The 17,445-nt window shown below is 36.5% G+C and overlaps 1 long non-coding RNA gene across 2 annotated transcripts; it reads right to left on the bottom strand.

The window, feature by feature from the left end:
• Positions 1-9,078: 9,078 nt before the first annotated feature.
• LOC122636049 lies at positions 9,079-10,619 on the bottom strand. 2 transcript variants are annotated; one of them, XR_006328850.1, is made up of 3 exons: positions 10,536-10,619; positions 9,719-10,084; positions 9,079-9,506 (listed from the first exon to the last, which is right to left on the bottom strand). It is a non-coding gene; the product is annotated as an uncharacterized LOC122636049 (long non-coding RNA). The 2 variants fall into 2 exon arrangements; XR_006328851.1 differs by having other exon boundaries at positions 10,541-10,609.
• Between the last annotated feature and the right edge of the window lie 6,826 nt (positions 10,620-17,445).

The following is a 17,445-nucleotide window of genomic DNA, read 5'->3' as shown; positions in this document are numbered from 1 at the left end:
AAAAGCGTTGTAAAAATAAAGAGAATTTGGACGTAGCAACAAACTATGTTCAATTTTCATGATGATCTCAATGTTCAAATTCACGAGAATGTACAAAAGAAGTGGATGTTTCGGAATGGAAGTTCGCTCAGGAAGTTCATACACATGCATTGTTGTGTTTCAGTAACATAAGCTCGTAGTTTTTTAAGATGCTACCAGAAGCGTATCCTCGCATACACCGAATATTTTCTGTTATTGCGTCCACGTCCGACTTAAAAACGAGGTCGACTAGTTCTCATTCGAATGCATTTTGCAAGAAGTCTTCGTGCTTTTCTCTTTCGCGTTCAAAAGAAAACATTCTTTTTCTATTATTTTCAATCGTAAGAGAACGTAATACTTTTTCCTACAAATAAATTCTTATATCATACGTATAGATATAGCGCACGAAGAAAAGAAATTGGTATCATGAACGTTTTTCTTTTTTTTCCCTGATTCGTAGTTTTCTTCTTTTTTTTCTCTGCAATAAAAACGTACGATGCGACATTGCCAACATATATATATATATATATATATATATATATATATATATATACTATGTCTATTATTCGGTCAAGTTCTCCAGCTGAAAAGCTATGTCATATAATTTTAAGTTCCTTTAAGCGTGAGTAATTTGTCGTAGTTCGGAGATTTTCGTAAAATTTCTCTCTTTTGGGAAAACTCGTCTTGTTACGAAATAAAACGTAACAACCTACCCACCGCTTACCTAACTACCTACGTAACTAACTGGTATACGAAATTTCCAAATAAGGTAAAACGAACAAAAGGGAGTATTTAGAGAGTATTTACGGGAACTCCAGGAAAATAACTCTTTTTTCACGAGATTTCCATTCTCTTTTTCTATTTTTTTCCTTTTTATCTTAACGAGATAGCTCTATCTTCCGAGGTCATCGCTGAATATAAAAATAACGAAGTCTACGAGGGGTTCATCATTTGCATTCTTTACCGACTCCTATTTCTTCCCATTCGGGTAACCCGAGTGACTGTTCTACTACACCTTAGGCTTGACATTTGACGACGAAACGATTCTCTTTGGCCTGCGGCTGTCTAGTATCGTCTTACGGGACACATATATAGAGCGGTTAAAAAGATTCAGTATAGAAGGGATTTTCACTCTGTTGTGACAGGAGACGAACTCGAGTCATTGGATGTTCGTGCGCATACATTCGTGTTTCTTCTTCTATTTTTTTTTCTTCCTTTTGTTGGCGTTTTAACCGGTCGATAATAAATATGGTAGCGAAGAACACATCGACGCGCACCATAGAATTTACATGCTCTCGAATTTCAATGCCGGCCTGTAGTCAGCGTAACTCCAATAAATTCTTTTCATTGAAGATTTCCAGTTGGCTTTGGTTCACTCGAATCGAAAGAATACACTTTCTCCATTGAATAATTTTTTGATATTGGTATTCGATAATATCTTCTCTTCTTCCTTTTTTTTTTCTCTCTTTTCTACGTCCGCTTTTCCAGATATATTCTATAGATTGCTTGACTAAAATGATAGAAATTGTTCGAAATTAATTAAACCAGAAATTAGTAGTTCGTATTGAAGTAATGCTATTACGTTAATTAAATTGGAAATGATTAATTTAGTCAGACTCCATGGTTTCTGTTAATTAATCCGGAATGATGATAATTCACGTTGACCCATGAGAAGGACTTTTCGTTATTGTGTTACGAGACGATAAAGAGCAAAATATTTTTTAATATGCATAGACATTATTTTTACCATAGTATACATTAACAAAGTAAGTCGATCGTGGGACATATGTTAAAGAAAAAAAGAAACAAAAAAAAAAGAAAAGAAAAAGTAAAAAATCGATAGTATTCGCCGGTGGTACTCTACGTCAACGAGAAATTAAACGTCCACCAAGGATCATCAAGGAGTAATAAGTTGATAATAATCGAAATAAGTGCTCCGCTCCATGCAATTTTCTCTCTTATGATCGTCAATGGCATTCGATGCGTAAAAAGGTTAATGGCTTTGTCGACGGTGCCGCGCCCAAGAAATTACATACGTTAGACTTTACGATTAAAGGGCGATAGATGCCGATCCTCTAGCAACGTATGCGCGTTTATCGCTACACGTGAGACGGGCATCGAGATAAAATCTTGACATTCGAACTTTTCACACGGTGAAACGCTATACCAATGATTTCATTAAAAATCCGTTAATAATTAATAACGAGTTTCATTTTATCAAGCCGGAGCCCGAACGATCTCTTATAAAATTCTATTTCGGGAACGTTCTAACTACCTCCCGGAGTTCTCTTGCTTCTTCTTGTATTCGTTCTTCTTCCGGCACCGTGCGACGGGACACATTCGTAAGTTATATCAAAATCAGGTCGTGTCACTTGAAGGAAGTTAACCTCGCGTCATGTTAATTTATCGCTCGTGAGAGATGGCTCACGAGCGACCGATTCGTGTAATTTATTCAAGCAAAAGTGAGATTCGCGTGTCGTCTCGGCGATAAAGCCAATATAGCGTTATCAACGTAAACTCACGGTGCCCTACTAATTCGTAAGCACAAATAAGTACCTTATGTATTCAATTTCCTATCAAAAGGCGTCGGTTTCGATTCGACGATTCTTTTTTTCGCACTTGACGTTTTACAATGAAAACAATTTTTTTCTTGAGCTACGACAAAAAATATACCGAACAAACGACCGGAATGGCTCGACTTCTTTAAGATCAGATTCGTTTCTCTTCGAAATGCAATCGCCGCTCGAAACTTATTTTTTTATGAACGCAATCGAACGGACGAGCAGTAGGTGACCTACATCGTACTTTAAACATTTTGTTCCTTGACGAGCAAAATTGTGCGAGTGAAAAGAAGAAATTTTTTATAAACTGCGTCTGTAAACTGCGAGTGCTGAAAAGAGATAAGTGAACGGGATAAAGAACTTTCACGAATGAAAAGGGACAAGTTTAATTTTACGCTCGATTGCCATATATGTAAGTTTAATTGCAAAGTTTACGTAGGAAACTAACCGTAAAATACCAGCGATCATCCAATTTTCTTTTTTTTTTCCTTTAAATAAGCTTTAACTCGTTTAAAGTTGACTAAAATTTCAAATAAATAGCGGAATCAAAAATTCAATTTATAATCAGTCCGAGTTAAGGTAGTATGTTTTAAACGATCAATTCTTTATGTCGGAAAGAGATGGATCGATCCATCCTGTGGATAATATATTTATGTACAGTATTCTTCGACATATTGCGATTATTTCGAGCTTCTATATCATGAATTTATGTTAGTAATTCTCGAGACGGTCATAACCAAGTCTCGTGGCTTATCTAGAGATCTGCATCTGCTGAAGTGTACAACGTCGCTATAACTATAATTCGTCGTTGATGGAAATAATGGAGGAGCTGTTCCCTAGTTCGTGAGGTCTTGTCGTACGAAGGGGGTTAGATTAGATATGCTGTCGAAACGAATTAAATTTCCTGTAATAGAGCATTCGGTGAACGAACGAGAAAGATCCTTCGACGATCGATGGACGCGATACGTGCGTTATACTTTACGCGTAGAACGTTCGGAAGATTATCGAACGATCGATCGATTAAACTCTTGTGAAAAGGAAAACGAAAAAGAAAAAAAAAAGGAAAGAAAACACGTATTGTTGAGAACGTCGTAAAAGTAAGTCTTGTGACGTCGATAATAATGCTTACATCCATTATGCGGAATCTTTCTATTGTAGGGCCCTTACGATCCTTAACCGATTCCACGCTAGATTTTCCTTCCTTTTTATTATGTATAGGTAACATGTATTGTCGGTAGAACAGAATGGAATCGCGCACGATAGTCTGGGTTCGTTAAACACAAGCGCATTTTTTTTTAACCTTACCCGATCGAAGAAAAGATAAAAATCAATGAATTCTGTATTCGTCCTTTCTATCTACTGAAATTCTAATGCACTTAACCTTGCCGGTTACGCATTGATAAATTATAAACCTAATTGAAATTTTGACGATAACCTTCGTGCGATGTAAAGATAGTAGACGAATAAAAAAATCATTCGAATAAACAATATATTTCTTCCGTAGAAGACACCTATATTTCTTACCTTCCCATTCTTAGAATTCTTAGAACATATGTGTACCAGAAAGGTTGACCCATTCTTGTCGCCACGCCTACCGCAAAGGAAACGCACGTTCCGAAGTCCTGTACAATCAAAAAACCGGATTCCAGACAAGCTTTCTCTGTCCCTTTTTCTCTTTCTCACGCGTTTTGGGGTTTGCCTTTTTACCGCAATACTCTCCCTCTATCATCATACATTCCGTAACCCCATAGACTATGTTACGATCTTTTAAAACCGACGTCGCATGTACGCCATTACGATCAAATGACATATTTCGAACGTTGATTAAAAAAAAAAAAGAAGAAAGAAAGAAAAAAAGTATGGTTTTTGTTTAGATGTAAAAGTTATCTTTAACTCGAACTCTTATACTACTGCAAGTTCAAACTTTAAAATACGTCAATTTAGAATCAACTTATTTAGAGTTGACTATCAAGCAAAGTAATTAAAATAATATATATAATATCTTCGTTACAACAAGATTTTTTGAAAAAAGTTTTGACATCTTTCTTCCTTCTTATAACATTACCTATCGTGTAAGATAAGATGGATACAAATTGATAAACAAACGCTTCGGAGATAGCTCGTTGTTGCGAGTACGTAACGTTTACGTAATGTTTTTCGATAACAGTTATAAAACGTTGATTTATAAACAAAATATGAGATACTGTCTACGATCTATCAGAGTTTCTATTTTCTATTGTACTTCTGCGTATGTGTATATTTGAACGTGTTGAGGGTACGAGCGAGAGTAACGGCCGCGGCAGGACGTGCCCTGGCTTTATTGATTTCGCTCTCTCGCAGTCAGAGGGTAGCTATCATTGGGCATTAGTTCCCTTTCTTGGCTCTCGATGTCGACGCTTGGTGGGGATAACGGGAGGTGGAAGGACGTGGGAGACAGAGAGGGAGAGAGAAAGAGAGAGAGATAGAGAGAGAGAGAGAGAGAGGGAGATAAAGAAAGAGAGAGAGAGAGAGAGAGAGAGAGAGAGAGAGAGAGAGAGAGAGTAGTAGTAGAGATGATTGCCAAGTCGAGGAGTCTTCTGATATCCTCCTTGCGATGGGCGAACCGCTATCTCTAACGCGTGGGAGGTACTTTCACCCCCGATACCTAGTTGAGAGAGATCGTTGCTCGAATTGCTTCCCAGGAATCGCGTGCACGTTCATGTTTACGAGTTGTGTATCGTGATCTCTCGCTCTTCGCATTTCACTATTCTAGTTTGTAAGATATTCTGTCAAGTCAAAGTAAATGTAGAATCGAGAAAAATCAAGAAAAAATATATCTATATCGAAAGGAAAGAAGAAATTTTTTTCTAATTTTCCAACGAGAAATAACGATATTTTTATGGGATATCACTTTGTATTTTTATTTTCTTTTTCTTTTTCATTTCTATAAGATAGATACTTATTAAATGCAACGAGGATCCAGAGTACAGATGTGAACTCGTACATCGACGCATTTCCTGTTTCTCTCTCCCTTTCTCTCTTTTGGAAATTATGCTCGGTGAAGAACTGAAAGCAATTATCTCAATGCGAAAGATCTTGGATCTGAGAAATCATGAAGGAGATAAAAGATTACGACGCTGTTTTAAAGAGAGAGGGGAACATTAGTTCCTTGTAACGATAAATCTCTCTACTTAGCTCTTTAATTTATTTAATGGATCATTCGTTCTACCAATTTTAATATCCCTGTTTTCAGCACCAGTAATTCAATGATATAACGTTGATTAACTTCATGAGTATTCGTACAATTCCAAAGAGCTTTAAAGACAATACGATGCTTTTTTCTCTCAGTTTTTTTTTTTTCTTTAAGAAAACGAAGCTCTATATATTTTTTAGTTACTCTCTTGGACGCAAATAAAGCCGATTTCTCCAGAGACACGTTCGTGATCCCGTACGTAATAATAGATATAATGTTTAATATCACAACAAATCATAGAGTCGATTAACTTCGTCTTTCATGAAGCCCTGCATTTCAAAGCGGCAATTTCGTGCCAGTCTACACTTTTCCGATTTCGTAAGGAATATCCGCCTACAAAATTGAAGAAAAGTTTCCGAGCGAATCAATTCTACAACTATCCTCTTACCTCTGTACTTTACGAAACTTCATCATCGTAGATATATACCATGTTTATTTTAATGATAAATCTCTTAACACTCACTCGTTCCTGAAGTTTCTCGCAAGGTACTTCCTTAAAGTTCCTCGAAGTAAAATGATTTTTTTTTCTTTTTAATTTCTTCTTTCCTTCTTTTTTTCCGACTTTATTACATCGAACTTTATTACATCCAACTTCGAAATAAGCATTCGTACCCTTTTCTCGTATATAAAGGCTCTTTCGAAGTGCTATAAATTTAGATAGATTCTTTCTCATAGATTGATAATTCGTATCGATCGTATCGCACAATACACATTTGACACAATTGCACACAGAAGAGGTACGCGTTCGATTATCGTCAATGTAAGTTCGACCGCGTGACGATACAATGAACACGACGATACAAAAGAGATTGGTGAAGAAAAGAACGATCGACAAAAGGGTGGGGAATAGAAAGAAAGAGAGAAAGAGAGAGAGAGAGAGAGAGAGAGAGAGAGAGAGAGAGAGAGAGAGAGAGAGAAAGGAACAGATAGGCAGAATATACAGCACGTGCGTGAGAGATCAGCTTCACTTCTCTTTTACGTAATTCAGGTAGGCGAGCACGAAAGACTACCCTTGTCTATCCCTATCTCTCTTTCTCGTACACACTTCGTTTTATTAGCCCATACGTTTACGAACGTACACATGTGTGCGTACGCATGAACGTTACGCATAGGTACGATCGAAATACGCTTGTTAAAGGATCTCTCGTTGTATTGCGCGGTCGTTCGAGGATACATTGATGTTTGCATTGCGGTTTAAAGTAGGTGAAAGTTTACATAGCGTAGATAACGACCGGTATGTATTTAGGTATCTACTTATCGTTAGAATAAAAACGAGCGCTTGTAAAAGATAGAAAGAGCTTCGAAAAAGAAAAAAGAACAAGAAATGCAACGGGACAAGTAAGTACCTACTCAATTTTATTTATTTCGTTCGTTCGTTCGTTGATCGATAATGCATACGAATATAAACACATGTGTGTACACATTTTTTTTATTTCCCCTTAATGATCCTAAAAAATATTTTTACGCCTAACTACTTTTTCTCGTACAAAAAAAAAAAAGGAAAAAGAAAAAACGTGGAATAAAATTTTTTATTTGATCCTAATAATGACGACTTTTAGAGGTAAATAGAAAAGGCGAAACATTCATTCAATTGTCCGCGAATCTAGCTAGACCGGATCATTAATAAAATTGACCACGCGCCAGTAGTCCCTTCGGAAAAGGGCACGAACGCCGAGTCAAGAAAAAGAGAGAGAAAAAAAATGAGGAGACTAGAAAGGACTTTTCTTCGTAATGCAATATATATACAAAAAAGCAAACATATGTTCCCGAAGCGTAGTGCAAGAAGGTAGACCAATGGGATATCTTACGAAGAATTGTTTGCAATAGTAGTATTTAAGTTATGAGTAGTGGTCAACTGCTAGCCCCTTTTTATATACCGTTGTTACAGATAAATGTTATGTCGACTCGACTTTACGGGACACCTTCGAAGAACTTTAGAATTGTTATGAATCAATGTTATGGAAAATTGTCAGGTTACTTATGCCGCTTTCAAAGAAAAACTAGAGATGCACGACTTCGACATGATCGCACGTTTTTCTTTCGCGCTTCAGCGCATACATATTCTCCTTTTCTTTCTCTCTCTCTCTCTCTCTTCTTTTTCCACCTTGCTTCCTTTATCCGTCCATCTTCGTCGTTCTTCCGTTGGCTCGACCCCGTTTTCACGACGGCCCATTAATCTCCAGGGACACGCGAACGTAACTGCCAACTTCTCGTAATGTGCATGCGTGGCCAAGTTTTTTCCGTGGTTACGATAAGCCGAATGGAAATCAATAAATTGTGCGAATAATTTTTAACAACGAATATAAAACGCGATATATTTACGCGAAATATAATATTTTCAAAAGGTGAACACGTCGAATCGAATATGGTACTTCTTAATTTTTATTTCCGTATACGATATCGCGTCGATATTAAAATTACGTTGTAAGACTAAAAATGAATTTCGATCTAACCGGCGATTTCGAGTTGATTTGGGTCTCGAAAGTTAACTAAACATATATAATTCGACTCGTCGAATGCCCAGAAAGTTTAATGAACCACGATGCTGTTTGTTTATCCGGACACTCGAATTAAAAATCCTTGTAGTAGTCTACTCGAACTTTCCCACCACAACAAAAAGGGAAGTAGAGAAAGAGAGGGAGGAAAAGAGAGAAAGAGAAGATGTATACACACATATACACACACAAACACACAGAAGAGGTAGGAAGATCGATACGCCGTCTCTACGGCGTATATACCGTCGGCGTATCGTGAAACGTAAATCACGAATCATACGGTCGAATGAACGGCCATCGGCAATATGCTACTTATTTGCTAAATCGCTTCTCATTGACTGCCTGCCCAGGCAAATAACCACTGTAAGTAACGAGAAAACACTCGATTATGCATCAAAGCCGAAGACACGCGTGCAGAGACCAACTACTACACCCTGTGCTTACATTTTTCTTTCTTTCTTTCTTTCTTTCTTCTCTCTCTCTCTCTCTCTCTCTCTCTCTCTCTTTCTCATCATATCTATATCTCTATGGTCTTTGAAAAGCTTTCGTTCGGTCCACGCGGACTTTTTTATCCCAAGGGAACCGTAGCTTCAAACTCTTCTTCCACCTCCTTCTCGTTCAGCTTCTCATGTTCCTTCTCTTTTTATCGATTTTCTTGCGCAACAATTTGTTACGTATAAGTAAACTTTGTACAAATCATGTATAAAGCGAAAGAGCAAGGAATGTCCGATCAATTTTTCATATCAAATGCAAACGAAAGAATATTCGACGATTATCTGGAATTTTTGTTCTCAAAAGAATTCGTAATTTTTGATGTAACTATTAAATCGAAATATATATGCAAATATATACGAGATAACTTTATTAAAAAAAGACGTCAAGGGATACATTTAAAATTTCCTCATTGGACTATTTCGATGTCATTAATAACTTTGTCAGGATGGCACGTCGATACGAGTCTATTAAAAATGACCCTCTTCCCTTTTTCTTCGAGGAAGTAGCGCAAGTCATACAGGTTAATGTATTCCCATGAGGCGCGAAAGTTAACGCGAGAAAAACGAAATGTGACTTTCGTTCGTAAAGCAACTACGCGTTTCTCGTAAACTTCTCTCTTACGTTACCTTCTGTCGTCGCGTTTGCCACCATCTTCTAACTTTTTCATTAGAGGAAAGAATCTGCATGACGAGGGTCCAAATGTTCCTACCACGGACATATGATCTACAGTTAATTCGAACTTCGACAATGATAGAAACTCCAGCAGACTGGCATCAGTCCCAACTGTTACGTCACATTGTGCTTAGGATGAGCATGCAGAAAAAGTAAAACGAAAACGTGCTTTGTCATTAATACGAATTTGTCGTATAGCCCATTCGTCCTCGAATGGAATCGATATCGTTTTCAACGATGCTCACCTTGCATTCCTCGCCGGTTACTGAATCAACGAATAACTCCCAGAATCATCGTACGTTGCCCATCGACATTTTCCCGTCGACTATTATCGTTCGTCGCTTAGGAGGACATTATCAAAAATTTAGCTTCCTGTCTCGATGGATCGTTAATCCTATGTTCGCTTAACGTCTAGCTTTTCTATCTTTTTTCCTATTTTAGAGGACAGTAGAGTACAATGACGCACAATGGACGTTCTCAATCGTAGCTATCTCATCTATTAGACTCATCGATCGTCGCTAGTACAAACTGTGTTTTGTCTTTTTTTTCTACTTGTTTGTCTAGCTTGTCCTGATATGAGAACGAATAGTTGCTTTTATCGGCAACCAAATCTACAAAATACATTTATATCAAAATACTATCAAAACACATTATATCAATTTCTTATAAGAACACTTGATAGAAAATTCCTAAGAAGATTATTTTGTATTGTAGAAGAAAAACTATTTATATTTCATTATTAACATCCACTTTATATATATACATACATACATACATATATATATATATATATATATATATATATATATATACACACACAAACACACACCATATTAATTTCTTTATATCTATTAAAAAATGCTAAACTACTTGTTCAAACTTTAAAAAGTTAAAATTCCTACGCGAATGGTTTTTTAATCCATCGTACAAACTACTGGTGATTACTAACTCAAATTAAACCGGATAACTCGAATAACTCAATCCTAAAATCTGCAATCGCATGCGATCACTCCTCCTACGATTTTTCACGGAAATTAAACGTGTGTTTTAAAAGTTGATTACCTCACCGGTAGTAATTTCGCGGTTCTGACTGGCAACGTAATATTGACATGTAATATCATCGCTGCTAATACGCGTCATTCGGACACTAGCAAGAGGAAGGAGAGAGCATGACGAAGAGAACGTAGCGGGACCAGGGTACTGTACACGTGCACAACGCAAAACGAAGGGTGCGAACAAGGCTGCGTGCTCCAATTTCAGTGGCGTCGACATCGAGCGACATATACCACAGAATATTGCGGCGTGTCACTGTCGTGATAATCGTGATTGACGTTCTCTTTCTCTCTCTCTCTGCTTCCTATTTTAGAAAATCAAAGAGAGAGAGAAAGAGAACATTCGCTCGCAGTATTTCAAAAATTAATCGATTAATCTCTTCAACGCAGAATTTCATTCGAGTGAACGAACTTGTCAAACGATGTTTTCAATTTCAAGCGAGCCAGAGAGAAAGAGGAAAATTTAATTCATTTAAAAAATGTCCGGACATTTCTTGAGTTAGTAAATAGTTTTATAATACCGTCATGCTATACATCACGTTCTTAGAAAGGATTTTAAATATTCTTTTATTTACAATTACTTACATATAAAATGCAAAAGGCGAAGAAAAAAGTTTCGAAAGTTTAGCTCGATTCTTAGCAATTCTATTATATTTTCTTTCTCCTTTTTAACGTTTATAAAGATTCGCGTACATTATATCGTTTGTTTAAACAGCACTGGCACCTTTCCAATATTAAAAAAAGGGAAAAGAATATAAATAAAAAAAATTTGTAGACTAGGAAAACAGAAAAAAATAAAGAAAAGATCTATTTATTCCCCGTTAAAAGATATAAAAGATCACGTTATTGTCAGTTCAACGCAATGCTGAGTAACGTGAAGTCGATTGTAAAATTTCGCTTTCGACGCCTGTGCGCGATTCGATCGTCGCAATGAATTTGGTATGCGCGCTATCCTTCTCTCTCGCATCGACCCATCTCTCTCTTTCTGTGACCAAATCAGCAACGACAGTTTAGGGTGGAGGACAAGCATATTGCGTTTATCCATTGAGAAAGAGACCCTCCCGCGTATAGGAACAACGTATATTCGTTTTGCCTGCTTCTTCACGGACTTTAATGTTCTTCTACGGATTCCATTTTCGAGAGCTCCGTACGATAAATGCGATATTAGGAGATGCCAAACTCTCGCGAAGCATGCACAGGTGCATCCTTCGATGGAAGCGAAGAGAATTGGTCGCGTTACAAATTAGACTTTCCATTTCTCTCTCTCTCTCTCTCTCTCCCTCCCTCTGTCTCTCTCCCTCTGTCTCTCTCCCTCTGTGTAAGCTTTGATTAAGAATGAAGTTTTGAAGAAGGAAGAGGAGGAGAAGGAACATCGGTGCTACCCTTCTACGCGCGTCGATCGATATCATCGTGCTCGTTTTAACTTTCTCGTGTTTGCTTTCCCTAATTGGAGCTCCGTTTAAATCTTATCTCTTTTGATAATTCAAACTCTCGACGCTGTATTTTTATTCCTGATCAAATATTCACCTCCATCGTATAATATTTTTTTTTTCTCACCTAAATACAACTTATTATTACGAGGCATACTCGTCGCTCCATTCTTTTCCAAAGGCAAAATTCTCATCCTATGGATCATCAATAACTCGGACCATGTTCCGTAGCAATCTATAGGTACTAGCTCCACCCAGTTTTTCGCTTCACTGCTCTCGTCTAACAAGGCAGGTTCAAGTGTCTATTGTTGACTTATGAATACATGAAACATATTCTGTCTTTTTCTCTCCCCCCCTCCTCTTTCTCTCTCTCTCTCTCGTTATAGAATCAGCTACATAAAATTATGATGTATCACGCATCAGAGAAAATGTAAGTACGTTTTCTCAGTCAGCTGCTCGCAATTGGAACCTTTCGTGTTTTTTATTTTGACTCGTTGGACAACGTGAACGATCATATAGTTCGATCGGATCACAAAGTGATAAATATAAAGTTTATCGCTAAGATCGATTAACGAAATAACTCACGCATTAACGTAACAGACGCTTCCACTTTTTTTTTCCTTTTCCGTTTCATTTTATTTTCCACCGTTGTGACTCTTATTCACGTATATCAGAAACTAAATGAATCTGTCAAAAGCAGCTTAGCAATACTCTTGGCGAGTTAATAGTCTCGCGGTCAATCGCTACTGAAGTTATACGTTTACCCGAATTTGTTACTTCAAGGCTCATCGATACACAAACCTGACGTTCTACCGAATCTACCGAGAAAAATATACAAGAGAAAAGCATCTCATCGTTTCAAGTTTTTCCCTTTTCCAATAATGTCGATAAAGCTACCATCTATGTAACTATCTATGTATGTACGCATTCATAGATATACCGTCACACTCCATACTCAATCGACATTTATTACTTTACTTTTTTGGCAACGTTTCTACCGTTTTTGTGTCGCAAGACGATATATGCGATAGATTGATCGATATCTTCTTTATACAGTCTATTCATTTTACTTGCTTTATAGGCTCGTCATCTCTTTGTTTTGAAAAAAAATTCTATAGTAAAATAACCGATATTTTTAAAAATACGACAAATTAAAATGGTTCTGAACATATTAAAAAATAAACAAAAAAAAAACGAAAACCAAAAACGGATTAGTTACATACGTATGCAGATACACGCTAGATATAACAGATTCGCTTTGTGAAAAAGGAACTGTCGTTTCACTGTTTCATTAAGGGCTGCGAGGAAGATTAATGCGGTCATCTTTCTCTCTTTCTCTCCCTCAATCTCTCTCTCTCTCTCTCTCTCTTTCTTTCTCTCTCTCTCTCTCTCTATCTTTCTCATTCGCTTCGTTGCACGCGTATACACCCTGTTATCCTAGTATAATAATCACGTGGAATTATTACTTCGTGACTTACAATGAATATGTAACGATCTACTATCGTAGTCCGTGAAACCGCAATTTTGTCATGCAATGAATCTCTCGCATCATTCTATACCGATACCTTTGTCTGTTACTCTAGAATTCTCCTGTACAAACATATATCGAATTACTGACGAAGCTTCTGTAGTAAACAACTTAAAATTGGATGCACGTATGATAAGTTTCTTGAATTGTAATGTAAATTGAATATTGGTTGATTAGATTGTAATATAAAAACAAGTCTTTTCGATGTTATACATAGATATTACTTACCATCGAGATAAATCAAGTTTTATTTATTGCAGTTTACGAAAAATTCTGCTGTATTCTTTTCTCGAGCGAATTCACATATTCGAAGAACGTGTTAGAGTAGGAGGACGGCGAACAGTTGTCACGAGATAATAAATGCCTCGCATTCTCGTTCTTCGACGTTACAGATCTCCCTTCGTTGTACATTACGGATTCTTTGCATCCCGTTGTACTCGAGGTATTCGAATTTATCCTCCTGTTCCCTTTCGTCCTCATTTAATAAGCAACGTCCCCAAGGGATAAAGTGTGTGCATGTATATGAGAAAGAGAAAAGGAGAAAGAGAGACAGACAGAAAAAAACAATCGAGAATGCGGTTTCGCGGAGGGTGAATAAAAGGTAGGTCGTTCGTAGTATCTTTAGAAATCATCGCCTCGATCTCGATCTTTTCACACGACATATTTCAAAAGTATAAAAGGGACAAGTAAAAAAAAAATAAAACATCAGTTAACCACTTGCGCCGTCTATTTGTTAAAGGGCGCGCATGAAAATCACGTCGAAATAAATTTACAGCGAACTGCGGTAATCGAAATCATTTTCATAAAATATTTAGGCCGATTGCGTGCAAACAATGTATGTAAATAAATTTGAATAAATATAGATATGATTAATGTATGTATAATAATGTATTAAATAATGTATTAGATAATAATGTATTAAAAAAAAGAGCTTGTGAAAATGTATAAAACGTTTTATTAATAAAATCTATAATTCTTTAAGCAATAATAAATTTCAAAAACAATTTAGAATGTTCAAAGCAGCAAGACATTTTTTACACTCCCATGTAATTTCAGTTCGCAATTCTTTTTCCATGACAGACACTTTGCACCTCCTTTATATATATATATATGACTTTCAGGAGACGTGATATGCACATCGTTTACATATTTACGACAGTAAACTATCTACGTGCATAACACGTCATTCCAAAGTGCAAGTGGTTAAAGCGACGATATCGAAACAGAAAGAGGGAAAATGATGATAAAGAAACGAAGAATAAATGTATAGAATCATCATACATATACGTATATATATATATATATATATATATATATATATATATATAATTTTTTAACGATCTCTTTGTCTAAGTTTTTATCAAGAGAAATTGAGAGAGAAAAAGAAAAAAAGTATAAATGAATAAAAAGTTAAAAAGTTAAACAGATAATCGAAGTATTTAATTCTTTCAGAATCTCAGTATATAGTCTTCGTTCTTTGAGTAAGTTGAGATCGTTTAACAGATGACTCTCCATTAGCGTGGATAAACGTAAGGTGCTTCGTCGTTGGAAGCACGAGCACGCGCGCAGTCGATGGACGTAAAGCACGAGGACTCGATGTCGAGGTTTAAGTATATCATTCCTCCTACCCCACTCTTCACCTTCCTTCCTTTTTCTCCGTCATCTCTTGCTATTATACTATAGGAGTAGGAAAATGGTCTCTAGAGTATTCACTCGAGCGAGTTGCCATGGATGCTCGACTACGAGAGGAAGAGGGTGCTACTCGCCGTTCATGCTCGATGGAAGAAAGCCTTCTCGTCGAAAGAAGCTCGAGAACACCCGCAGGGTTTAAGAAACTCTGACAAATAAGGATTTACGACTGAAGAAACGAGCAGTAGCTGTGCGAGTGGATCGTCGTAATAGGAAAAACTTCGGAGCTCTTCCGGTTCTTATAAAGTATTAAAAAGAATCCGAATATATTTTATTCTAAATGATTACGAATGTCCTAGCAGTACTGACGATTGTCTTTTTCATTTTTATCCATTATTTACTTATTTTGACGGGAATAGTTCGAATACAGAGATATACGCTTAAAAAAAGTATTCAGAGAATAGAAAAAAAATGTTTTATTGACGTCGAGCGTTAAAAGCAACATAAAAATAAAATTAACAATTCAAGTACGTTGGAATACGTTACCTGGCGTTCTAATAAAATAGCTCGATGAAGGCTGATGCGATAAAAGAGAATACGAATGAAGAGAAAAAATTCAAATCTCGCCGATAAAAATGATGGGATTTTTGTATATAATACTATTAAATCGTCATGAAAGAACGTGAAATAACGAAACGTTACGCGTAAATATCTTTATAATTATTTTTGTAATAATTATCGTTATTTATGCGATACGTCGTAATACGATATACAGAGAGCTATGGAGAATGAGTAGAAATCATTTCGAAAAGTGAAGTTTTCTCACGAAATGAATGATATTACTTACAAAATGGACAAATGTCCTAAATGCAGCTTCCATTCAATCCACATCTATAGCGGTGAAGTCGACTTGTTAAAGTACATCTATGAGGACTCCCCGGGGTAGTTTTCTTAGTTTAGGAACAGGTATTACTTCGTTTCACTCCTCAATGCGGTGAATCGTTCGATTTCATTCATCGTTTTTAGAAGTGAATGAAACTCGACCTCGCCACATTCTTTTCCTTCCTTCTTCTTCTTATTCTCGGTCGTGAACGTCGTTTCATTGAGAAGTTTCGACTTGCTTTTTCCTCTTTGCAGTATCCTCTCTACTAATCTTCATCTCTCTCTCTCTCTCTTCCCTAGAGAAATATTTTATCATTGCAAGAAGGAACTCAATGAAAGTCTTCCGTCTTCAATGAGGACACCCTCCTGTGCGAGAAATTCAAATCCTACGTTTTCTTAAAAGCGTAAAGTATCCCCGATCGTACGCCATAGTATGATACTCGGTTCTTCTAAAGACCTTCTAAGTTACAGGTACTCCAGACCAACAATGAAACGGCTCGAGAAGTCGCCCACGAGTCTGTGAATGAAATCTCTGCGTAGTACGAGAGAGGGACTTTTAACATCTGGTCAAACTCGACTTACTACGAGGATAATAATGGCCGCACGGGGATCATTTCGCTGCTCGAAAAATCCTTCTCGAAGGAGAGCGATGCTCTCTCCTTTTGTAAGGTTTAACAACGACTGAGCAAGAAGAAGGTGACCCGAAAAAGTATACGCATATCGTTGTCTCGCAAACGATACGACGCGCTTCGAAGTGGGACAATACAAATATACAAACGCGTTTACCGTCCTTTCCACGAAAGAGCTTTACGTGATCTCTCTCCCTCTTTTTTTCTCCTTTTTTATGTGAAAACCTTACATTATCGTTTTCGTATTGACTCGCTATTGTTACAGATGTATCTAAAGGTCGTATGAATTGCCACACGTTTGTTTTTGATATTTTCGTGAATATAATCGTATATAATCGTTAATATAATCGTTAATATAATCATATTTTAATACTATTTCGTATATGAGACAAAAAAAAAGGATATTGTAAAATACAGAATAAATAATTCTAACTCTTCGTGTAGACGTTGTTTTTATAAATATTATGTGAAAGAAATGATAGAATATCACGTCATACATAAATGAGTTAGTTGTTATATCGTAAATATGTACCTTTTGGAGTACATAAAGTATTGATATCAGTGTAAACACATATATTTTGAAGATGTATGGAGGAATAAAATAGATCACTTGTTTTATACAGCCGCACAGTATCGCATAAAGTTGTATATACTAGTATAACGTTGTAATCGGATTCAATATGGAGTTGAATATAAATCGTATTTTATTTAAATTAAATATAAAAGGAAAGAGAGACACCTTAAACCATATCTAAATGTCAAATTTACGAGAAACTCGTTAGAAACTTAGAGACAGTTTGACATTGACAGTACCTATTATAT

The sequence above is a fragment of the Vespula pensylvanica genome, chromosome 20 (assembly GCF_014466175.1).
Source record: "Vespula pensylvanica isolate Volc-1 chromosome 20, ASM1446617v1, whole genome shotgun sequence".
NCBI lineage: Eukaryota > Metazoa > Arthropoda > Insecta > Hymenoptera > Vespidae > Vespula > Vespula pensylvanica.
Note: the sequence above shows the minus strand (reverse complement) of the source record. Positions and strands in the feature narration are given on the sequence as shown.